The 23,977-nt window shown below is 33.4% G+C and overlaps 19 non-coding genes across 19 annotated transcripts; 10 read left to right on the forward strand and 9 right to left on the reverse strand.

The window, feature by feature from the left end:
- Nucleotides 1-708: 708 nt before the first annotated feature.
- Nucleotides 709-780, forward strand: TRNAQ-CUG (transfer RNA glutamine (anticodon CUG)). The gene has a single exon. It is a non-coding gene; the product is annotated as a tRNA-Gln (tRNA).
- An 825-nt stretch (nt 781-1,605) lies between these two features.
- TRNAQ-UUG (transfer RNA glutamine (anticodon UUG)) lies at nt 1,606-1,677 on the reverse strand. The gene has a single exon. It is a non-coding gene; the product is annotated as a tRNA-Gln (tRNA).
- Nucleotides 1,678-3,224: 1,547 nt separating this feature from the next.
- Nucleotides 3,225-3,296, forward strand: TRNAQ-CUG (transfer RNA glutamine (anticodon CUG)). Its single transcript has one exon. It is a non-coding gene; the product is annotated as a tRNA-Gln (tRNA).
- Nucleotides 3,297-4,121: 825 nt separating this feature from the next.
- Nucleotides 4,122-4,193, reverse strand: TRNAQ-UUG (transfer RNA glutamine (anticodon UUG)). Its single transcript has one exon. It is a non-coding gene; the product is annotated as a tRNA-Gln (tRNA).
- A 1,547-nt stretch (nt 4,194-5,740) lies between these two features.
- Nucleotides 5,741-5,812, forward strand: TRNAQ-CUG (transfer RNA glutamine (anticodon CUG)). Its single transcript has one exon. It is a non-coding gene; the product is annotated as a tRNA-Gln (tRNA).
- Nucleotides 5,813-6,637: 825 nt separating this feature from the next.
- On the reverse strand, nt 6,638-6,709 carry TRNAQ-UUG (transfer RNA glutamine (anticodon UUG)). The gene has a single exon. It is a non-coding gene; the product is annotated as a tRNA-Gln (tRNA).
- A 1,547-nt stretch (nt 6,710-8,256) lies between these two features.
- On the forward strand, nt 8,257-8,328 carry TRNAQ-CUG (transfer RNA glutamine (anticodon CUG)). The gene has a single exon. It is a non-coding gene; the product is annotated as a tRNA-Gln (tRNA).
- An 825-nt stretch (nt 8,329-9,153) lies between these two features.
- TRNAQ-UUG (transfer RNA glutamine (anticodon UUG)) lies at nt 9,154-9,225 on the reverse strand. The gene has a single exon. It is a non-coding gene; the product is annotated as a tRNA-Gln (tRNA).
- Nucleotides 9,226-10,772: 1,547 nt separating this feature from the next.
- On the forward strand, nt 10,773-10,844 carry TRNAQ-CUG (transfer RNA glutamine (anticodon CUG)). The gene has a single exon. It is a non-coding gene; the product is annotated as a tRNA-Gln (tRNA).
- Nucleotides 10,845-11,669: 825 nt separating this feature from the next.
- TRNAQ-UUG (transfer RNA glutamine (anticodon UUG)) lies at nt 11,670-11,741 on the reverse strand. Its single transcript has one exon. It is a non-coding gene; the product is annotated as a tRNA-Gln (tRNA).
- A 1,548-nt stretch (nt 11,742-13,289) lies between these two features.
- TRNAQ-CUG (transfer RNA glutamine (anticodon CUG)) lies at nt 13,290-13,361 on the forward strand. Its single transcript has one exon. It is a non-coding gene; the product is annotated as a tRNA-Gln (tRNA).
- Nucleotides 13,362-14,186: 825 nt separating this feature from the next.
- On the reverse strand, nt 14,187-14,258 carry TRNAQ-UUG (transfer RNA glutamine (anticodon UUG)). The gene has a single exon. It is a non-coding gene; the product is annotated as a tRNA-Gln (tRNA).
- A 1,547-nt stretch (nt 14,259-15,805) lies between these two features.
- TRNAQ-CUG (transfer RNA glutamine (anticodon CUG)) lies at nt 15,806-15,877 on the forward strand. The gene has a single exon. It is a non-coding gene; the product is annotated as a tRNA-Gln (tRNA).
- An 825-nt stretch (nt 15,878-16,702) lies between these two features.
- On the reverse strand, nt 16,703-16,774 carry TRNAQ-UUG (transfer RNA glutamine (anticodon UUG)). Its single transcript has one exon. It is a non-coding gene; the product is annotated as a tRNA-Gln (tRNA).
- A 1,547-nt stretch (nt 16,775-18,321) lies between these two features.
- Nucleotides 18,322-18,393, forward strand: TRNAQ-CUG (transfer RNA glutamine (anticodon CUG)). The gene has a single exon. It is a non-coding gene; the product is annotated as a tRNA-Gln (tRNA).
- Nucleotides 18,394-19,218: 825 nt separating this feature from the next.
- Nucleotides 19,219-19,290, reverse strand: TRNAQ-UUG (transfer RNA glutamine (anticodon UUG)). The gene has a single exon. It is a non-coding gene; the product is annotated as a tRNA-Gln (tRNA).
- Nucleotides 19,291-20,838: 1,548 nt separating this feature from the next.
- TRNAQ-CUG (transfer RNA glutamine (anticodon CUG)) lies at nt 20,839-20,910 on the forward strand. The gene has a single exon. It is a non-coding gene; the product is annotated as a tRNA-Gln (tRNA).
- An 825-nt stretch (nt 20,911-21,735) lies between these two features.
- Nucleotides 21,736-21,807, reverse strand: TRNAQ-UUG (transfer RNA glutamine (anticodon UUG)). Its single transcript has one exon. It is a non-coding gene; the product is annotated as a tRNA-Gln (tRNA).
- Nucleotides 21,808-23,355: 1,548 nt separating this feature from the next.
- TRNAQ-CUG (transfer RNA glutamine (anticodon CUG)) lies at nt 23,356-23,427 on the forward strand. Its single transcript has one exon. It is a non-coding gene; the product is annotated as a tRNA-Gln (tRNA).
- The last annotated feature ends 550 nt before the right edge of the window (nt 23,428-23,977 follow it).

Below are 23,977 nucleotides of genomic sequence, written 5' to 3' on the forward strand. Positions count from 1 at the left end.
TGTACTATCTGAATGATACCGTCATTGTGGTTCTCTAGGTTTGATTTAAGAACACATCTCTTTCAAAATGTGCTATATTCGCCTTATCAATAGTGTAGAAATCTTCAAAAAGGAATGCTGGGAATCAGCCCTCTGAAATGCATTTGAGAAAAACAGGATAGGATTTTGTAATGTCGCACTATTTTGTGTAGGAATCTGATGTAAAAGTATTATAAAGTTCATATTTCTGTAACTTGTTCAAGCTGTTGGACATTTTGAAAGGAGTCAACATTTGTCTCGTTCAACCTACTGGTATTGGATTGGAGCTATCAATAACAAAAGATGACAGAAATATAAAAGGTTGAGATTAGTAAAATAGTACCTCAAAGAATTGGACTGGTACCTTTGCATGCAAAGTCCAAAGTGCCAACCGTTGCTCTTTGGAGCCACCCATGTGAGAGACAGAGAAATGGATGTAGTAGTTTGGAAATGTAGAATGTTTTAATATTCTTCAGTCAAATATGATCATTATTTTGTAAATTGCATGTCCTGATAAACGTTTGCACATTTAACACTGTTATGGAGAATGTAGCTGAAAAGAATCAAATCACATTGTAGCTCTTTACACTATGAGCATTCAACTGAGTTATCTTTTCATCAATGTAAGAAAAGCCCCTGCACTGATGCGCTCTCTTTTGTCTCAATGGAAAAATCCCTCATGTATGGCAGGGTTCCATGGTGTAATGGTTAGCACTCTGGACTCTGAATCCAGCGATCCGAGTTCAAATCTCGGTGGGACCTGCTTGAATTATGAGATTTAATATTTCACTAATTTCTTAGAATTTGGACTTGGAAAAACATAACGTCAAAGTTTTATACTGAAACTTATCAACGTATAAGTATGTATCTATGTACAGATGGCTATATCCATCTAGATAGCGATAATACAATATAAAGAAATGAAAAATTCATAAACATAAGTACTGAAGCTGAAAACTAAAAACTGTTCTTTCCCATCCACAATTTAAGCAAGAGGTTCTTTTCCTTTCTCATCTTTATGATCAGTAATAAGATAGTTAATTTTGCTGATTTCTTATCTGACAACATTCTTAACTTACACAGTGCATTTAATTGTGAATTTCTTTGAAAGAGGAATTCAGATTAATACATTTGACATGTCTTTCGAAAGATTCTACTTTGTGGTTATGGATCTACTTTAGAAAAACAGAGTGTAAATATCTGTGTGTCTTAATTTCAAGATTGTTATTTAAAAGTTCATCTCTTCTGTCCCCAAAATACACAATTTGATTCCTCAAGTTTTCTTTTAATGAAGGCTTTCCAATTTAAAAAGTTCCTTGTTCCCCTTATCAATAACAGTACGATTTATACAAGTAATATCTTGCATCAGCTTCTTGTGATGAGTTGAGAAAACAGAGTCAGCTCACAAAATGTCTCATTATTTTGAGCCATTTTATTTCCATGTTTTCTAAAAGTTCTATCATTTGCTCACATCAAATAGACTTTAAAAATACAATCAATAAATTAATGTTTCACTCTACCCGTGTTAGATTTATGATATTTATGAATACACTTGACAGAAAAAGATTTGGTCATAAGTCACGAAAGTGGTCCCACCGAGATTTGAACTCGGATCCTTGGATTCAAAGTCCAAAGTGCTAACCATTACACCATGGAACCTCCCATGTGACAGGGGAGCAAATTGCTGCAGCAATGTGGACATTTCACATTTTTTATTTTCTACAGTCAAAGACAAACAGAATTACATAACTTTTCTATTCTGTTCAACTTTTGCCTATTGAACTATGTTAGGGAAGGATGTTGCACAAAGGACTCAAGTAACGCTATGACTCTGTTGAACAGTACTTTTTATGTGAGATAAGATTTTGCAATAAAAGATAAGATTCCCCCGTGAATGCAATCTCTTCTGCCAAAATGGAAAGCTCAACCTGGTACAGGTGGGTTGATGGTGTTATGCTTGTCAATCTGGACTCTGAAAACAGGGATCTAAGTACAAAGCTCAGTGGGACTTATCTAAACTTTACGATTTTTTTTCCATTCAGTTCTTAGAAGTATTAATTGGAAAAACATCTCATTTACTTATAAACTTGTACGTATCAACTTATATGTATGTATCTCCCTATATATCGCTATATGTCTATGTATTTTTATCGGAAAATATAAATATATACATTATAAAAATATGTATAATTAATAGAGGTGAAAATAAAGAACAGTTGTTGCCTCTCCGCATTTGAAACATGAGCTTCTTCTCCTTCCTCTTCTATATGTCCTGAAATTGAGATAGTCACTTTTTAATCAATTTTGATCTAACAGCATAGTTGATGTGTACAAAGCATATCATACGATCTGTGAATAATTCTAAAAAAGAAAATTAGATCAGTACCTTTGAGGCCTCCAAGCAAAAGCTTATATTTCATGATTGCAGATCGACTGTTGAAAATCAGCATGAGAAATGTTTTATTTCACAATTTCCATACTAATATACAAAAAACATTTGTACTATCTGAATGATACCGTCATTGTGGTTCTCTAGGTTTGATTTAAGAACACATCTCTTTCAAAATGTGCTATATTCGCCTTATCAATAGTGTAGAAATCTTCAAAAAGGAATGCTGGGAATCAGCCCTCTGAAATGCATTTGAGAAAAACAGGATAGGATTTTGTAATGTCGCACTATTTTGTGTAGGAATCTGATGTAAAAGTATTATAAAGTTCATATTTCTGTAACTTGTTCAAGCTGTTGGACATTTTGAAAGGAGTCAACATTTGTCTCGTTCAACCTACTGGTATTGGATTGGAGCTATCAATAACAAAAGATGACAGAAATATAAAAGGTTGAGATTAGTAAAATAGTACCTCAAAGAATTGGACTGGTACCTTTGCATGCAAAGTCCAAAGTGCCAACCGTTGCTCTTTGGAGCCACCCATGTGAGAGACAGAGAAATGGATGTAGTAGTTTGGAAATGTAGAATGTTTTAATATTCTTCAGTCAAATATGATCATTATTTTGTAAATTGCATGTCCTGATAAACGTTTGCACATTTAACACTGTTATGGAGAATGTAGCTGAAAAGAATCAAATCACATTGTAGCTCTTTACACTATGAGCATTCAACTGAGTTATCTTTTCATCAATGTAAGAAAAGCCCCTGCACTGATGCGCTCTCTTTTGTCTCAATGGAAAAATCCCTCATGTATGGCAGGGTTCCATGGTGTAATGGTTAGCACTCTGGACTCTGAATCCAGCGATCCGAGTTCAAATCTCGGTGGGACCTGCTTGAATTATGAGATTTAATATTTCACTAATTTCTTAGAATTTGGACTTGGAAAAACATAACGTCAAAGTTTTATACTGAAACTTATCAACGTATAAGTATGTATCTATGTACAGATGGCTATATCCATCTAGATAGCGATAATACAATATAAAGAAATGAAAAATTCATAAACATAAGTACTGAAGCTGAAAACTAAAAACTGTTCTTTCCCATCCACAATTTAAGCAAGAGGTTCTTTTCCTTTCTCATCTTTATGATCAGTAATAAGATAGTTAATTTTGCTGATTTCTTATCTGACAACATTCTTAACTTACACAGTGCATTTAATTGTGAATTTCTTTGAAAGAGGAATTCAGATTAATACATTTGACATGTCTTTCGAAAGATTCTACTTTGTGGTTATGGATCTACTTTAGAAAAACAGAGTGTAAATATCTGTGTGTCTTAATTTCAAGATTGTTATTTAAAAGTTCATCTCTTCTGTCCCCAAAATACACAATTTGATTCCTCAAGTTTTCTTTTAATGAAGGCTTTCCAATTTAAAAAGTTCCTTGTTCCCCTTATCAATAACAGTACGATTTATACAAGTAATATCTTGCATCAGCTTCTTGTGATGAGTTGAGAAAACAGAGTCAGCTCACAAAATGTCTCATTATTTTGAGCCATTTTATTTCCATGTTTTCTAAAAGTTCTATCATTTGCTCACATCAAATAGACTTTAAAAATACAATCAATAAATTAATGTTTCACTCTACCCGTGTTAGATTTATGATATTTATGAATACACTTGACAGAAAAAGATTTGGTCATAAGTCACGAAAGTGGTCCCACCGAGATTTGAACTCGGATCCTTGGATTCAAAGTCCAAAGTGCTAACCATTACACCATGGAACCTCCCATGTGACAGGAGAGCAAATTGCTGCAGCAATGTGGACATTTCACATTTTTTATTTTCTACAGTCAAAGACAAACAGAATTACATAACTTTTCTATTCTGTTCAACTTTTGCCTATTGAACTATGTTAGGGAAGGATGTTGCACAAAGGACTCAAGTAACGCTATGACTCTGTTGAACAGTACTTTTTATGTGAGATAAGATTTTGCAATAAAAGATAAGATTCCCCCGTGAATGCAATCTCTTCTGCCAAAATGGAAAGCTCAACCTGGTACAGGTGGGTTGATGGTGTTATGCTTGTCAATCTGGACTCTGAAAACAGGGATCTAAGTACAAAGCTCAGTGGGACTTATCTAAACTTTACGTTTTTTTTTCCATTCAGTTCTTAGAAGTATTAATTGGAAAAACATCTCATTTACTTATAAACTTGTACGTATCAACTTATATGTATGTATCTCCCTATATATCGCTATATGTCTATGTATTTTTATCGGAAAATATAAATATATACATTATAAAAATATGTATAATTAATAGAGGTGAAAATAAAGAACAGTTGTTGCCTCTCCGCATTTGAAACATGAGCTTCTTCTCCTTCCTCTTCTATATGTCCTGAAATTGAGATAGTCACTTTTTAATCAATTTTGATCTAACAGCATAGTTGATTTGTACAAAGCATATCATACGATCTGTGAATAATTCTAAAAAAGAAAATTAGATCAGTACCTTTGAGGCCTCCAAACAAAAGCTTATATTTCATGATTGCAGATCGACTGTTGAAAATCAGCATGAGAAATGTTTTATTTCACAATTTCCATACTAATATACAAAAAACATTTGTACTATCTGAATGATACCGTCATTGTGGTTCTCTAGGTTTGATTTAAGAACACATCTCTTTCAAAATGTGCTATATTCGCCTTATCAATAGTGTAGAAATCTTCAAAAAGGAATGCTGGGAATCAGCCCTCTGAAATGCATTTGAGAAAAACAGGATAGGATTTTGTAATGTCGCACTATTTTGTGTAGGAATCTGATGTAAAAGTATTATAAAGTTCGTATTTCTGTAACTTGTTCAAGCTGTTGGACATTTTGAAAGGAGTCAACATTTGTCTCGTTCAACCTACTGGTATTGGATTGGAGCTATCAATAACAAAAGATGACAGAAATATAAAAGGTTGAGATTAGTAAAATAGTACCTCAAAGAATTGGACTGGTACCTTTGCATGCAAAGTCCAAAGTGCCAACCGTTGCTCTTTGGAGCCACCCATGTGAGAGACAGAGAAATGGATGTAGTAGTTTGGAAATGTAGAATGTTTTAATATTCTTCAGTCAAATATGATCATTATTTTGTAAATTGCATGTCCTGATAAACGTTTGCACATTTAACACTGTTATGGAGAATGTAGCTGAAAAGAATCAAATCACATTGTAGCTCTTTACACTATGAGCATTCAACTGAGTTATCTTTTCATCAATGTAAGAAAAGCCCCTGCACTGATGCGCTCTCTTTTGTCTCAATGGAAAAATCCCTCATGTATGGCAGGGTTCCATGGTGTAATGGTTAGCACTCTGGACTCTGAATCCAGCGATCCGAGTTCAAATCTCGGTGGGACCTGCTTGAATTATGAGATTTAATATTTCACTAATTTCTTAGAATTTGGACTTGGAAAAACATAACGTCAAAGTTTTATACTGTAACTTATCAACGTATAAGTATGTATCTATGTACAGATGGCTATATCCATCTAGATAGCCATAATACAATATAAAGAAATGAAAAATTCATAAACATAAGTACTGAAGCTGAAAACTAAAAACTGTTCTTTCCCATCCACAATTTAAGCAAGAGGTTCTTTTCCTTTCTCATCTTTATGATCAGTAATAAGATAGTTAATTTTGCTGATTTCTTATCTGACAACATTCTTAACTTACACAGTGCATTTAATTGTGAATTTCTTTGAAAGAGGAATTCAGATTAATACATTTGACATGTCTTTCGAAAGATTCTACTTTGTGGTTATGGATCTACTTTAGAAAAACAGAGTGTAAATATCTGTGTGTCTTAATTTCAAGATTGTTATTTAAAAGTTCATCTCTTCTGTCCCCAAAATACACAATTTGATTCCTCAAGTTTTCTTTTAATGAAGGCTTTCCAATTAAAAAAGTTCCTTGTTCCCCTTATCAATAACAGTAAGATTTAAACAAGTAATATCTTGCATCAGCCTCTTGTGATGAGTTGAGAAAACAGAGTCAGCTCACAAAATGTCTCATTATTTTGAGCCATTTTATTTCCAGGTTTTCTAAAAGTTCTATCATTTGCTCACATCAAATAGACTTTAAAAATACAATCAATAAATTAATGTTTCACTCTACCCGTGTTAGATTTATGATATTTATGAATACACTTGACAGAAAAAGATTTGGTCATAAGTCACGAAAGTGGTCCCACCGAGATTTGAACTCGGATCCTTGGATTCAAAGTCCAAAGTGCTAACCATTACACCATGGGACCTCCCATGTGACAGGGGAGCAAATTGCTGCAGCAATGTGGACATTTCACATTTTTTATTTTCTACAGTCAAAGACAAACAGAATTACATAACTTTTCTATTCTGTTCAACTTTTGCCTATTGAACTATGTTAGGGAAGGATGTTGCACAAAGGACTCAAGTAACGCTATGACTCTGTTGAACAGTACTTTTTATGTGAGATAAGATTTTGCAATAAAAGATAAGATTCCCCCGTGAATGCAATCTCTTCTGCCAAAATGGAAAGCTCAACCTGGTACAGGTGGGTTGATGGTGTTATGCTTGTCAATCTGGACTCTGAAAACAGGGATCTAAGTACAAAGCTCAGTGGGACTTATCTAAACTTTACGATTTTTTTTCCATTCAGTTCTTAGAAGTATTAATTGGAAAAACATCTCATTTACTTATAAACTTGTACGTATCAACTTATATGTATGTATCTCCCTATATATCGCTATATGTCTATGTATTTTTATCGGAAAATATAAATATATACATTATAAAAATATGTATAATTAATAGAGGTGAAAATAAAGAACAGTTGTTGCCTCTCCGCATTTGAAACATGAGCTTCTTCTCCTTCCTCTTCTATATGTCCTGAAATTGAGATAGTCACTTTTTAATCAATTTTGATCTAACAGCATAGTTGATTTGTACAAAGCATATCATACGATCTGTGAATAATTCTAAAAAAGAAAATTAGATCAGTACCTTTGAGGCCTCCAAGCAAAAGCTTATATTTCATGATTGCAGATCGACTGTTGAAAATCAGCATGAGAAATGTTTTATTTCACAATTTCCATACTAATATACAAAAAACATTTGTACTATCTGAATGATACCGTCATTGTGGTTCTCTAGGTTTGATTTAAGAACACATCTCTTTCAAAATGTGCTATATTCGCCTTATCAATAGTGTAGAAATCTTCAAAAAGGAATGCTGGGAATCAGCCCTCTGAAATGCATTTGAGAAAAACAGGATAGGATTTTGTAATGTCGCACTATTTTGTGTAGGAATCTGATGTAAAAGTATTATAAAGTTCGTATTTCTGTAACTTGTTCAAGCTGTTGGACATTTTGAAAGGAGTCAACATTTGTCTCGTTCAACCTACTGGTATTGGATTGGAGCTATCAATAACAAAAGATGACAGAAATATAAAAGGTTGAGATTAGTAAAATAGTACCTCAAAGAATTGGACTGGTACCTTTGCATGCAAAGTCCAAAGTGCCAACCGTTGCTCTTTGGAGCCACCCATGTGAGAGACAGAGAAATGGATGTAGTAGTTTGGAAATGTAGAATGTTTTAATATTCTTCAGTCAAATATGATCATTATTTTGTAAATTGCATGTCCTGATAAACGTTTGCACATTTAACACTGTTATGGAGAATGTAGCTGAAAAGAATCAAATCACATTGTAGCTCTTTACACTATGAGCATTCAACTGAGTTATCTTTTCATCAATGTAAGAAAAGCCGCTGCACTGATGCGCTCTCTTTTGTCTCAATGGAAAAATCCCTCATGTATGGCAGGGTTCCATGGTGTAATGGTTAGCACTCTGGACTCTGAATCCAGCGATCCGAGTTCAAATCTCGGTGGGACCTGCTTGAATTATGAGATTTAATATTTCACTAATTTCTTAGAATTTGGACTTGGAAAAACATAACGTCAAAGTTTTATACTGAAACTTATCAACGTATAAGTATGTATCTATGTACAGATGGCTATATCCATCTAGATAGCGATAATACAATATAAAGAAATGAAAAATTCATAAACATAAGTACTGAAGCTGAAAACTAAAAACTGTTCTTTCCCATCCACAATTTAAGCAAGAGGTTCTTTTCCTTTCTCATCTTTATGATCAGTAATAAGATAGTTAATTTTGCTGATTTCTTATCTGACAACATTCTTAACTTACACAGTGCATTTAATTGTGAATTTCTTTGAAAGAGGAATTCAGATTAATACATTTGACATGTCTTTCGAAAGATTCTACTTTGTGGTTATGGATCTACTTTAGAAAAACAGAGTGTAAATATCTGTGTGTCTTAATTTCAAGATTGTTATTTAAAAGTTCATCTCTTCTGTCCCCAAAATACACAATTTGATTCCTCAAGTTTTCTTTTAATGAAGGCTTTCCAATTTAAAAAGTTCCTTGTTCCCCTTATCAATAACAGTACGATTTATACAAGTAATATCTTGCATCAGCTTCTTGTGATGAGTTGAGAAAACAGAGTCAGCTCACAAAATGTCTCATTATTTTGAGCCATTTTATTTCCATGTTTTCTAAAAGTTCTATCATTTGCTCACATCAAATAGACTTTAAAAATACAATCAATAAATTAATGTTTCACTCTACCCGTGTTAGATTTATGATATTTATGAATACACTTGACAGAAAAAGATTTGGTCATAAGTCACGAAAGTGGTCCCACCGAGATTTGAACTCGGATCCTTGGATTCAAAGTCCAAAGTGCTAACCATTACACCATGGAACCTCCCATGTGACAGGGGAGCAAATTGCTGCAGCAATGTGGACATTTCACATTTTTTATTTTCTACAGTCAAAGACAAACAGAATTACATAACTTTTCTATTCTGTTCAACTTTTGCCTATTGAACTATGTTAGGGAAGGATGTTGCACAAAGGACTCAAGTAACGCTATGACTCTGTTGAACAGTACTTTTTATGTGAGATAAGATTTTGCAATAAAAGATAAGATTCCCCCGTGAATGCAATCTCTTCTGCCAAAATGGAAAGCTCAACCTGGTACAGGTGGGTTGATGGTGTTATGCTTGTCAATCTGGACTCTGAAAACAGGGATCTAAGTACAAAGCTCAGTGGGACTTATCTAAACTTTACGATTTTTTTTCCATTCAGTTCTTAGAAGTATTAATTGGAAAAACATCTCATTTACTTATAAACTTGTACGTATCAACTTATATGTATGTATCTCCCTATATATCGCTATATGTCTATGTATTTTTATCGGAAAATATAAATATATACATTATAAAAATATGTATAATTAATAGAGGTGAAAATAAAGAACAGTTATTGCCTCTCCGCATTTGAAACATGAGCTTCTTCTCCTTCCTCTTCTATATGTCCTGAAATTGAGATAGTCACTTTTTAATCAATTTTGATCTAACAGCATAGTTGATTTGTACAAAGCATATCATACGATCTGTGAATAATTCTAAAAAAGAAAATTAGATCAGTACCTTTGAGGCCTCCAAGCAAAAGCTTATATTTCATGATTGCAGATCGACTGTTGAAAATCAGCATGAGAAATGTTTTATTTCACAATTTCCATACTAATATACAAAAAACATTTGTACTATCTGAATGATACCGTCATTGTGGTTCTCTAGGTTTGATTTAAGAACACATCTCTTTCAAAATGTGCTATATTCGCCTTATCAATAGTGTAGAAATCTTCAAAAAGGAATGCTGGGAATCAGCCCTCTGAAATGCATTTGAGAAAAACAGGATAGGATTTTGTAATGTCGCACTATTTTGTGTAGGAATCTGATGTAAAAGTATTATAAAGTTCGTATTTCTGTAACTTGTTCAAGCTGTTGGACATTTTGAAAGGAGTCAACATTTGTCTCGTTCAACCTACTGGTATTGGATTGGAGCTATCAATAACAAAAGATGACAGAAATATAAAAGGTTGAGATTAGTAAAATAGTACCTCAAAGAATTGGACTGGTACCTTTGCATGCAAAGTCCAAAGTGCCAACCGTTGCTCTTTGGAGCCACCCATGTGAGAGACAGAGAAATGGATGTAGTAGTTTGGAAATGTAGAATGTTTTAATATTCTTCAGTCAAATATGATCATTATTTTGTAAATTGCATGTCCTGATAAACGTTTGCACATTTAACACTGTTATGGAGAATGTAGCTGAAAAGAATCAAATCACATTGTAGCTCTTTACACTATGAGCATTCAACTGAGTTATCTTTTCATCAATGTAAGAAAAGCCCCTGCACTGATGCGCTCTCTTTTGTCTCAATGGAAAAATCCCTCATGTATGGCAGGGTTCCATGGTGTAATGGTTAGCACTCTGGACTCTGAATCCAGCGATCCGAGTTCAAATCTCGGTGGGACCTGCTTGAATTATGAGATTTAATATTTCACTAATTTCTTAGAATTTGGACTTGGAAAAACATAACGTCAAAGTTTTATACTGTAACTTATCAACGTATAAGTATGTATCTATGTACAGATGGCTATATCCATCTAGATAGCGATAATACAATATAAAGAAATGAAAAATTCATAAACATAAGTACTGAAGCTGAAAACTAAAAACTGTTCTTTCCCATCCACAATTTAAGCAAGAGGTTCTTTTCCTTTCTCATCTTTATGATCAGTAATAAGATAGTTAATTTTGCTGATTTCTTATCTGACAACATTCTTAACTTACACAGTGCATTTAATTGTGAATTTCTTTGAAAGAGGAATTCAGATTAATACATTTGACATGTCTTTCGAAAGATTCTACTTTGTGGTTATGGATCTACTTTAGAAAAACAGAGTGTAAATATCTGTGTGTCTTAATTTCAAGATTGTTATTTAAAAGTTCATCTCTTCTGTCCCCAAAATACACAATTTGATTCCTCAAGTTTTCTTTTAATGAAGGCTTTCCAATTTAAAAAGTTCCTTGTTCCCCTTATCAATAACAGTACGATTTATACAAGTAATATCTTGCATCAGCTTCTTGTGATGAGTTGAGAAAACAGAGTCAGCTCACAAAATGTCTCATTATTTTGAGCCATTTTATTTCCATGTTTTCTAAAAGTTCTATCATTTGCTCACATCAAATAGACTTTAAAAATACAATCAATAAATTAATGTTTCACTCTACCCGTGTTAGATTTATGATATTTATGAATACACTTGACAGAAAAAGATTTGGTCATAAGTCACGAAAGTGGTCCCACCGAGATTTGAACTCAGATCCTTGGATTCAAAGTCCAAAGTGCTAACCATTACACCATGGAACCTCCCATGTGACAGGGGAGCAAATTGCTGCAGCAATGTGGACATTTCACATTTTTTATTTTCTACAGTCAAAGACAAACAGAATTACATAACTTTTCTATTCTGTTCAACTTTTGCCTATTGAACTATGTTAGGGAAGGATGTTGCACAAAGGACTCAAGTAACGCTATGACTCTGTTGAACAGTACTTTTTATGTGAGATAAGATTTTGCAATAAAAGATAAGATTCCCCCGTGAATGCAATCTCTTCTGCCAAAATGGAAAGCTCAACCTGGTACAGGTGGGTTGATGGTGTTATGCTTGTCAATCTGGACTCTGAAAACAGGGATCTAAGTACAAAGCTCAGTGGGACTTATCTAAACTTTACGATTTTTTTTCCATTCAGTTCTTAGAAGTATTAATTGGAAAAACATCTCATTTACTTATAAACTTGTACGTATCAACTTATATGTATGTATCTCCCTATATATCGCTATATGTCTATGTATTTTTATCGGAAAATATAAATATATACATTATAAAAATATGTATAATTAATAGAGGTGAAAATAAAGAACAGTTGTTGCCTCTCCGCATTTGAAACATGAGCTTCTTCTCCTTCCTCTTCTATATGTCCTGAAATTGAGATAGTCACTTTTTAATCAATTTTGACCTAACAGCATAGTTGATTTGTACAAAGCATATCATACGATCTGTGAATAATTCTAAAAAAAGAAAATTAGATCAGTACCTTTGAGGCCTCCAAGCAAAAGCTTATATTTCATGATTGCAGATCGACTGTTGAAAATCAGCATGAGAAATGTTTTATTTCACAATTTCCATACTAATATACAAAAAACATTTGTACTATCTGAATGATACCGTCATTGTGGTTCTCTAGGTTTGATTTAAGAACACATCTCTTTCAAAATGTGCTATATTCGCCTTATCAATAGTGTAGAAATCTTCAAAAAGGAATGCTGGGAATCAGCCCTCTGAAATGCATTTGAGAAAAACAGGATAGGATTTTGTAATGTCGCACTATTTTGTGTAGGAATCTGATGTAAAAGTATTATAAAGTTCGTATTTCTGTAACTTGTTCAAGCTGTTGGACATTTTGAAAGGAGTCAACATTTGTCTCGTTCAACCTACTGGTATTGGATTGGAGCTATCAATAACAAAAGATGACAGAAATGTAAAAGGTTGAGATTAGTAAAATAGTACCTCAAAGAATTGGACTGGTACCTTTGCATGCAAAGTCCAAAGTGCCAACCGTTGCTCTTTGGAGCCACCCATGTGAGAGACAGAGAAATGGATGTAGTAGTTTGGAAATGTAGAATGTTTTAATATTCTTCAGTCAAATATGATCATTATTTTGTAAATTGCATGTCCTGATAAACGTTTGCACATTTAACACTGTTATGGAGAATGTAGCTGAAAAGAATCAAATCACATTGTAGCTCTTTACACTATGAGCATTCAACTGAGTTATCTTTTCATCAATGTAAGAAAAGCCCCTGCACTGATGCGCTCTCTTTTGTCTCAATGGAAAAATCCCTCATGTATGGCAGGGTTCCATGGTGTAATGGTTAGCACTCTGGACTCTGAATCCAGCGATCCGAGTTCAAATCTCGGTGGGACCTGCTTGAATTATGAGATTTAATATTTCACTAATTTCTTAGAATTTGGACTTGGAAAAACATAACGTCAAAGTTTTATACTGAAACTTATCAACGTATAAGTATGTATCTATGTACAGATGGCTATATCCATCTAGATAGCGATAATACAATATAAAGAAATGAAAAATTCATAAACATAAGTACTGAAGCTGAAAACTAAAAACTGTTCTTTCCCATCCACAATTTAAGCAAGAGGTTCTTTTCCTTTCTCATCTTTATGATCAGTAATAAGATAGTTAATTTTGCTGATTTCTTATCTGACAACATTCTTAACTTACACAGTGCATTTAATTGTGAATTTCTTTGAAAGAGGAATTCAGATTAATACATTTGACATGTCTTTCGAAAGATTCTACTTTGTGGTTATGGATCTACTTTAGAAAAACAGAGTGTAAATATCTGTGTGTCTTAATTTCAAGATTGTTATTTAAAAGTTCATCTCTTCTGTCCCCAAAATACACAATTTGATTCCTCAAGTTTTCTCTTAATGAAGGCTTTCCAATTTAAAAAGTTCCTTGTTCCCCTTATCAATAACAGTACGATTTATACAAGTAATATCTTGCATCAGCTTCTTGTGATGAGTTGAGAAAACAGAGTCAGCTCACAAAATGTCTCATTATTTTGAGCCATTTTATTTCCATGTTTTCTAAAAGTTCTATCATTTGCTCACATCAAATAGACTTTAAAAATACAATCAATAAATTAATGTTTCACTCTACCCGTGTTAGATTTATGATATTTATGAATACACTTGACAGAAAAAGATTTGGTCATAAGTCACGAAAGTGGTCCCACCGAGATTTGAACTCGTATCCTTGGATTCAAAGTCCAAAGTGCTAACCATTACACCATGGAACCTCCCATGTGACAGGGGAGCAAATTGCTGCAGCAATGTGGACATTTCACATTTTTTATTTTCTACAGTCAAAGACAAACAGAATTACATAACTTTTCTATTCTGTTCAACTTTTGCCTATTGAACTATGTTAGGGAAGGATGTTGCACAAAGGACTCAAGTAACGCTATGACTCTGTTGAACAGTACTTTTTATGTGAGATAAGATTTTGCAATAAAAGATAAGATTCCCCCGTGAATGCAATCTCTTCTGCCAAAATGGAAAGCTCAACCTGGTACAGGTGGGTTGATGGTGTTATGCTTGTCAATCTGGACTCTGAAAACAGGGATCTAAGTACAAAGCTCAGTGGGACTTATCTAAACTTTACGATTTTTTTTCCATTCAGTTCTTAGAAGTATTAATTGGAAAAACATCTCATTTACTTATAAACTTGTACGTATCAACTTATATGTATGTATCTCCCTATATATCGCTATATGTCTATGTATTTTTATCGGAAAATATAAATATATACATTATAAAAATATGTATAATTAATAGAGGTGAAAATAAAGAACAGTTGTTGCCTCTCCGCATTTGAAACATGAGCTTCTTCTCCTTCCTCTTCTATATGTCCTGAAATTGAGATAGTCACTTTTTAATCAATTTTGATCTAACAGCATAGTTGATTTGTACAAAGCATATCATACGATCTGTGAATAATTCTAAAAAAGAAAATTAGATCAGTACCTTTGAGGCCTCCAAGCAAAAGCTTATATTTCATGATTGCAGATCGACTGTTGAAAATCAGCATGAGAAATGTTTTATTTCACAATTTCCATACTAATATACAAAAAACATTTGTACTATCTGAATGATACCGTCATTGTGGTTCTCTAGGTTTGATTTAAGAACACATCTCTTTCAAAATGTGCTATATTCGCCTTATCAATAGTGTAGAAATCTTCAAAAAGGAATGCTGGGAATCAGCCCTCTGAAATGCATTTGAGAAAAACAGGATAGGATTTTGTAATGTCGCACTATTTTGTGTAGGAATCTGATGTAAAAGTATTATAAAGTTCGTATTTCTGTAACTTGTTCAAGCTGTTGGACATTTTGAAAGGAGTCAACATTTGTCTCGTTCAACCTACTGGTATTGGATTGGAGCTATCAATAACAAAAGATGACAGAAATATAAAAGGTTGAGATTAGTAAAATAGTACCTCAAAGAATTGGACTGGTACCTTTGCATGCAAAGTCCAAAGTGCCAACCGTTGCTCTTTGGAGCCACCCATGTGAGAGACAGAGAAATGGATGTAGTAGTTTGGAAATGTAGAATGTTTTAATATTCTTCAGTCAAATATGATCATTATTTTGTAAATTGCATGTCCTGATAAACGTTTGCACATTTAACACTGTTATGGAGAATGTAGCTGAAAAGAATCAAATCACATTGTAGCTCTTTACACTATGAGCATTCAACTGAGTTATCTTTTCATCAATGTAAGAAAAGCCCCTGCACTGATGCGCTCTCTTTTGTCTCAATGGAAAAATCCCTCATGTATGGCAGGGTTCCATGGTGTAATGGTTAGCACTCTGGACTCTGAATCCAGCGATCCGAGTTCAAATCTCGGTGGGACCTGCTTGAATTATGAGATTTAATATTTCACTAATTTCTTAGAATTTGGACTTGGAAAAACATAACGTCAAAGTTTTATACTGTAACTTATCAACGTATAAGTATGTATCTATGTACAGATGGCTATATCCATCTAGATAGCGATAATACAATATAAAGAAATGAAAAATTCATAAACATAAGTACTGAAGCTGAAAACTAAAAACTGTTCTTTCCCATCCACAATTTAAGCAAGAGGTTCTTTTCCTTTCTCATCTTTATGATCAGTAATAAGATAGTTAATTTTGCTGATTTCTTATCTGACAACATTCTTAACTTACACAGTGCATTTAATTGTGAATTTCTTTGAAAGAGGAATTCAGATTAATACATTTGACATGTCTTTCGAAAGATTCTACTTTGTGGTTATGGATCTACTTTAGAAAAACAGAGTGTAAATATCTGTGTGTCTTAATTTCAAGATTGTTATTTAAAAGTTCATCTCTTCTGTCCCCAAAATACACAATTTGATTCCTCAAGTTTTCTTTTAATGAAGGCTTTCCAATTTAAAAAGTTCCTTGTTCCCCTTATCAATAACAGTACGATTTATACAAGTAATATCTTGCATCAGCTTCTTGTGATGAGTTGAGAAAACAGAGTCAGCTCACAAAATGTCTCATTATTTTGAGCCATTTTATTTCCATGTTTTCTAAAAGTTCTATCATTTGCTCACATCAAATAGACTTTAAAAATACAATCAATAAATTAATGTTTCACTCTACCCGTGTTAGATTTATGATATTTATGAATACACTTGACAGAAAAAGATTTGGTCATAAGTCACGAAAGTGGTCCCACCGAGATTTGAACTCGGATCCTTGGATTCAAAGTCCAAAGTGCTAACCATTACACCATGGAACCTCCCATGTGACAGGAGAGCAAATTGCTGCAGCAATGTGGACATTTCACATTTTTTATTTTCTACAGTCAAAGACAAACAGAATTACATAACTTTTCTATTCTGTTCAACTTTTGCCTATTGAACTATGTTAGGGAAGGATGTTGCACAAAGGACTCAAGTAACGCTATGACTCTGTTGAACAGTACTTTTTATGTGAGATAAGATTTTGCAATAAAAGATAAGATTCCCCCGTGAATGCAATCTCTTCTGCCAAAATGGAAAGCTCAACCTGGTACAGGTGGGTTGATGGTGTTATGCTTGTCAATCTGGACTCTGAAAACAGGGATCTAAGTACAAAGCTCAGTGGGACTTATCTAAACTTTACGTTTTTTTTTCCATTCAGTTCTTAGAAGTATTAATTGGAAAAACATCTCATTTACTTATAAACTTGTACGTATCAACTTATATGTATGTATCTCCCTATATATCGCTATATGTCTATGTATTTTTATCGGAAAATATAAATATATACATTATAAAAATATGTATAATTAATAGAGGTGAAAATAAAGAACAGTTGTTGCCTCTCCGCATTTGAAACATGAGCTTCTTCTCCTTCCTCTTCTATATGTCCTGAAATTGAGATAGTCACTTTTTAATCAATTTTGATCTAACAGCATAGTTGATTTGTACAAAGCATATCATACGATCTGTGAATAATTCTAAAAAAGAAAATTAGATCAGTACCTTTGAGGCCTCCAAGCAAAAGCTTATATTTCATGATTGCAGATCGACTGTTGAAAATCAGCATGAGAAATGTTTTATTTCACAATTTCCATACTAATATACAAAAAACATTTGTACTATCTGAATGATACCGTCATTGTGGTTCTCTAGGTTTGATTTAAGAACACATCTCTTTCAAAATGTGCTATATTCGCCTTATCAATAGTGTAGAAATCTTCAAAAAGGAATGCTGGGAATCAGCCCTCTGAAATGCATTTGAGAAAAACAGGATAGGATTTTGTAATGTCGCACTATTTTGTGTAGGAATCTGATGTAAAAGTATTATAAAGTTCGTATTTCTGTAACTTGTTCAAGCTGTTGGACATTTTGAAAGGAGTCAACATTTGTCTCGTTCAACCTACTGGTATTGGATTGGAGCTATCAATAACAAAAGATGACAGAAATATAAAAGGTTGAGATTAGTAAAATAGTACCTCAAAGAATTGGACTGGTACCTTTGCATGCAAAGTCCAAAGTGCCAACCGTTGCTCTTTGGAGCCACCCATGTGAGAGACAGAGAAATGGATGTAGTAGTTTGGAAATGTAGAATGTTTTAATATTCTTCAGTCAAATATGATCATTATTTTGTAAATTGCATGTCCTGATAAACGTTTGCACATTTAACACTGTTATGGAGAATGTAGCTGAAAAGAATCAAATCACATTGTAGCTCTTTACACTATGAGCATTCAACTGAGTTATCTTTTCATCAATGTAAGAAAAGCCCCTGCACTGATGCGCTCTCTTTTGTCTCAATGGAAAAATCCCTCATGTATGGCAGGGTTCCATGGTGTAATGGTTAGCACTCTGGACTCTGAATCCAGCGATCCGAGTTCAAATCTCGGTGGGACCTGCTTGAATTATGAGATTTAATATTTCACTAATTTCTTAGAATTTGGACTTGGAAAAACATAACGTCAAAGTTTTATACTGTAACTTATCAACGTATAAGTATGTATCTATGTACAGATGGCTATATCCATCTAGATAGCGATAATACAATATAAAGAAATGAAAAATTCATAAACATAAGTACTGAAGCTGAAAACTAAAAACTGTTCTTTCCCATCCACAATTTAAGCAAGAGGTTCTTTTCCTTTCTCATCTTTATGATCAGTAATAAGATAGTTAATTTTGCTGATTTCTTATCTGACAACATTCTTAACTTACACAGTGCATTTAATTGTGAATTTCTTTGAAAGAGGAATTCAGATTAATACATTTGACATGTCTTTCGAAAGATTCTACTTTGTGGTTATGGATCTACTTTAGAAAAACAGAGTGTAAATATCTGTGTGTCTTAATTTCAAGATTGTTATTTAAAAGTTCATCTCTTCTGTCCCCAAAATACACAATTTGATTCCTCAAGTTTTCTTTTAATGAAGGCTTTCCAATTAAAAAAGTTCCTTGTTCCCCTTATCAATAACAGTAAGATTTAAACAAGTAATATCTTGCATCAGCCTCTTGTGATGAGTTGAGAAAACAGAGTCAGCTCACAAAATGTCTCATTATTTTGAGCCATTTTATTTCCAGGTTTTCTAAAAGTTCTATCATTTGCTCACATCAAATAGACTTTAAAAATACAATCAATAAATTAATGTTTCACTCTACCCGTGTTAGATTTATGATATTTATGAATACACTTGACAGAAAAAGATTTGGTCATAAGTCATGAAAGTGGTCCCACCGAGATTTGAACTCGGATCCTTGGATTCAAAGTCCAAAGTGCTAACCATTACACCATGGAACCTCCCATGTGACAGGGGAGCAAATTGCTGCAGCAATGTGGACATTTCAAATTTTTTATTTTCTACAGTCAAAGACAAACAGAATTACATAACTTTTCTATTCTGTTCAACTTTTGCCTATTGAACTATGTTAGGGAAGGATGTTGCACAAAGGACTCAAGTAACGCTATGACTCTGTTGAACAGTACTTTTTATGTGAGATAAGATTTTGCAATAAAAGATAAGATTCCCCCGTGAATGCAATCTCTTCTGCCAAAATGGAAAGCTCAACCTGGTACAGGTGGGTTGATGGTGTTATGCTTGTCAATCTGGACTCTGAAAACAGGGATCTAAGTACAAAGCTCAGTGGGACTTATCTAAACTTTACGTTTTTTTTTCCATTCAGTTCTTAGAAGTATTAATTGGAAAAACATCTCATTTACTTATAAACTTGTACGTATCAACTTATATGTATGTATCTCCCTATATATCGCTATATGTCTATGTATTTTTATCGGAAAATATAAATATATACATTATAAAAATATGTATAATTAATAGAGGTGAAAATAAAGAACAGTTGTTGCCTCTCCGCATTTGAAACATGAGCTTCTTCTCCTTCCTCTTCTATATGTCCTGAAATTGAGATAGTCACTTTTTAATCAATTTTGACCTAACAGCATAGTTGATTTGTACAAAGCATATCATACGATCTGTGAATAATTCTAAAAAAAGAAAATTAGATCAGTACCTTTGAGGCCTCCAAGCAAAAGCTTATATTTCATGATTGCAGATCGACTGTTGAAAATCAGCATGAGAAATGTTTTATTTCACAATTTCCATACTAATATACAAAAAACATTTGTACTATCTGAATGATACCGTCATTGTGGTTCTCTAGGTTTGATTTAAGAACACATCTCTTTCAAAATGTGCTATATTCGCCTTATCAATAGTGTAGAAATCTTCAAAAAGGAATGCTGGGAATCAGCCCTCTGAAATGCATTTGAGAAAAACAGGATAGGATTTTGTAATGTCGCACTATTTTGTGTAGGAATCTGATGTAAAAGTATTATAAAGTTCGTATTTCTGTAACTTGTTCAAGCTGTTGGACATTTTGAAAGGAGTCAACATTTGTCTCGTTCAACCTACTGGTATTGGATTGGAGCTATCAATAACAAAAGATGACAGAAATGTAAAAGGTTGAGATTAGTAAAATAGTACCTCAAAGAATTGGACTGGTACCTTTGCATGCAAAGTCCAAAGTGCCAACCGTTGCTCTTTGGAGCCACCCATGTGAGAGACAGAGAAATGGATGTAGTAGTTTGGAAATGTAGAATGTTTTAATATTCTTCAGTCAAATATGATCATTATTTTGTAAATTGCATGTCCTGATAAACGTTTGCACATTTAACACTGTTATGGAGAATGTAGCTGAAAAGAATCAAATCACATTGTAGCTCTTTACACTATGAGCATTCAACTGAGTTATCTTTTCATCAATGTAAGAAAAGCCCCTGCACTGATGCGCTCTCTTTTGTCTCAATGGAAAAATCCCTCATGTATGGCAGGGTTCCATGGTGTAATGGTTAGCACTCTGGACTCTGAATCCAGCGATCCGAGTTCAAATCTCGGTGGGACCTGCTTGAATTATGAGATTTAATATTTCACTAATTTCTTAGAATTTGGACTTGGAAAAACATAACGTCAAAGTTTTATACTGAAACTTATCAACGTATAAGTATGTATCTATGTACAGATGGCTATATCCATCTAGATAGCGATAATACAATATAAAGAAATGAAAAATTCATAAACATAAGTACTGAAGCTGAAAACTAAAAACTGTTCTTTCCCATCCACAATTTAAGCAAGAGGTTCTTTTCCTTTCTCATCTTTATGATCAGTAATAAGATAGTTAATTTTGCTGATTTCTTATCTGACAACATTCTTAACTTACACAGTGCATTTAATTGTGAATTTCTTTGAAAGAGGAATTCAGATTAATACATTTGACATGTCTTTCGAAAGATTCTACTTTGTGGTTATGGATCTACTTTAGAAAAACAGAGTGTAAATATCTGTGTGTCTTAATTTCAAGATTGTTATTTAAAAGTTCATCTCTTCTGTCCCCAAAATACACAATTTGATTCCTCAAGTTTTCTTTTAATGAAGGCTTTCCAATTTAAAAAGTTCCTTGTTCCCCTTATCAATAACAGTAAGATTTAAACAAGTAATATCTTGCATCAGCCTCTTGTGATGAGTTGAGAAAACAGAGTCAGCTCACAAAATGTCTCATTATTTTGAGCCATTTTATTTCCAGGTTTTCTAAAAGTTCTATCATTTGCTCACATCAAATAGACTTTAAAAATACAATCAATAAATTAATGTTTCACTCTACCCGTGTTAGATTTATGATATTTATGAATACACTTGACAGAAAAAGATTTGGTCATAAGTCATGAAAGTGGTCCCACCGAGATTTGAACTCGGATCCTTGGATTCAAAGTCCAAAGTGCTAACCATTACACCATGGAACCTCCCATGTGACAGGGGAGCAAATTGCTGCAGCAATGTGGACATTTCAAATTTTTTATTTTCTACAGTCAAAGACAAACAGAATTACATAACTTTTCTATTCTGTTCAACTTTTGCCTATTGAACTATGTTAGGGAAGGATGTTGCACAAAGGACTCAAGTAACGCTATGACTCTGTTGAACAGTACTTTTTATGTGAGATAAGATTTTGCAATAAAAGATAAGATTCCCCCGTGAATGCAATCTCTTCTGCCAAAATGGAAAGCTCAACCTGGTACAGGTGGGTTGATGGTGTTATGCTTGTCAATCTGGACTCTGAAAACAGGGATCTAAGTACAAAGCTCAGTGGGACTTATCTAAACTTTACGTTTTTTTTTCCATTCAGTTCTTAGAAGTATTAATTGGAAAAACATCTCATTTACTTATAAACTTGTACGTATCAACTTATATGTATGTATCTCCCTATATATCGCTATATGTCTATGTATTTTTATCGGAAAATATAAATATATACATTATAAAAATATGTATAATTAATAGAGGTGAAAATAAAGAACAGTTGTTGCCTCTCCGCATTTGAAACATGAGCTTCTTCTCCTTCCTCTTCTATATGTCCTGAAATTGAGATAGTCACTTTTTAATCAATTTTGACCTAACAGCATAGTTGATTTGTACAAAGCATATCATACGATCTGTGAATAATTCTAAAAAAAGAAAATTAGATCAGTACCTTTGAGGCCTCCAAGCAAAAGCTTATATTTCATGATTGCAGATCGACTGTTGAAAATCAGCATGAGAAATGTTTTATTTCACAATTTCCATACTAATATACAAAAAACATTTGTACTATCTGAATGATACCGTCATTGTGGTTCTCTAGGTTTGATTTAAGAACACATCTCTTTCAAAATGTGCTATATTCGCCTTATCAATAGTGTAGAAATCTTCAAAAAGGAATGCTGGGAATCAGCCCTCTGAAATGCATTTGAGAAAAACAGGATAGGATTTTGTAATGTCGCACTATTTTGTGTAGGAATCTGATGTAAAAGTATTATAAAGTTCGTATTTCTGTAACTTGTTCAAGCTGTTGGACATTTTGAAAGGAGTCAACATTTGTCTCGTTCAACCTACTGGTATTGGATTGGAGCTATCAATAACAAAAGATGACAGAAATGTAAAAGGTTGAGATTAGTAAAATAGTACCTCAAAGAATTGGACTGGTACCTTTGCATGCAAAGTCCAAAGTGCCAACCGTTGCTCTTTGGAGCCACCCATGTGAGAGACAGAGAAATGGATGTAGTAGTTTGGAAATGTAGAATGTTTTAATATTCTTCAGTCAAATATGATCATTATTTTGTAAATTGCATGTCCTGATAAACGTTTGCACATTTAACACTGTTATGGAGAATGTAGCTGAAAAGAATCAAATCACATTGTAGCTCTTTACACTATGAGCATTCAACTGAGTTATCTTTTCATCAATGTAAGAAAAGCCCCTGCACTGATGCGCTCTCTTTTGTCTCAATGGAAAAATCCCTCATGTATGGCAGGGTTCCATGGTGTAATGGTTAGCACTCTGGACTCTGAATCCAGCGATCCGAGTTCAAATCTCGGTGGGACCTGCTTGAATTATGAGATTTAATATTTCACTAATTTCTTAGAATTTGGACTTGGAAAAACATAACGTCAAAGTTTTATACTGAAACTTATCAACGTATAAGTATGTATCTATGTACAGATGGCTATATCCATCTAGATAGCGATAATACAATATAAAGAAATGAAAAATTCATAAACATAAGTACTGAAGCTGAAAACTAAAAACTGTTCTTTCCCATCCACAATTTAAGCAAGAGGTTCTTTTCCTTTCTCATCTTTATGATCAGTAATAAGATAGTTAATTTTGCTGATTTCTTATCTGACAACATTCTTAACTTACACAGTGCATTTAATTGTGAATTTCTTTGAAAGAGGAATTCAGATTAATACATTTGACATGTCTTTCGAAAGATTCTACTTTGTGGTTATGGATCTACTTTAGAAAAACAGAGTGTAAATATCTGTGTGTCTTAATTTCAAGATTGTTATTTAAAAGTTCATCTCTTCTGTCCCCAAAATACACAATTTGATTCCTCAAGTTTTCTTTTAATGAAGGCTTTCCAATTTAAAAAG

Source organism: Lissotriton vulgaris, chromosome 4_1 (assembly GCF_964263255.1).
Source record: "Lissotriton vulgaris chromosome 4_1, aLisVul1.2, whole genome shotgun sequence".
Taxonomy (NCBI): Eukaryota; Metazoa; Chordata; class Amphibia; order Caudata; family Salamandridae; genus Lissotriton; species Lissotriton vulgaris.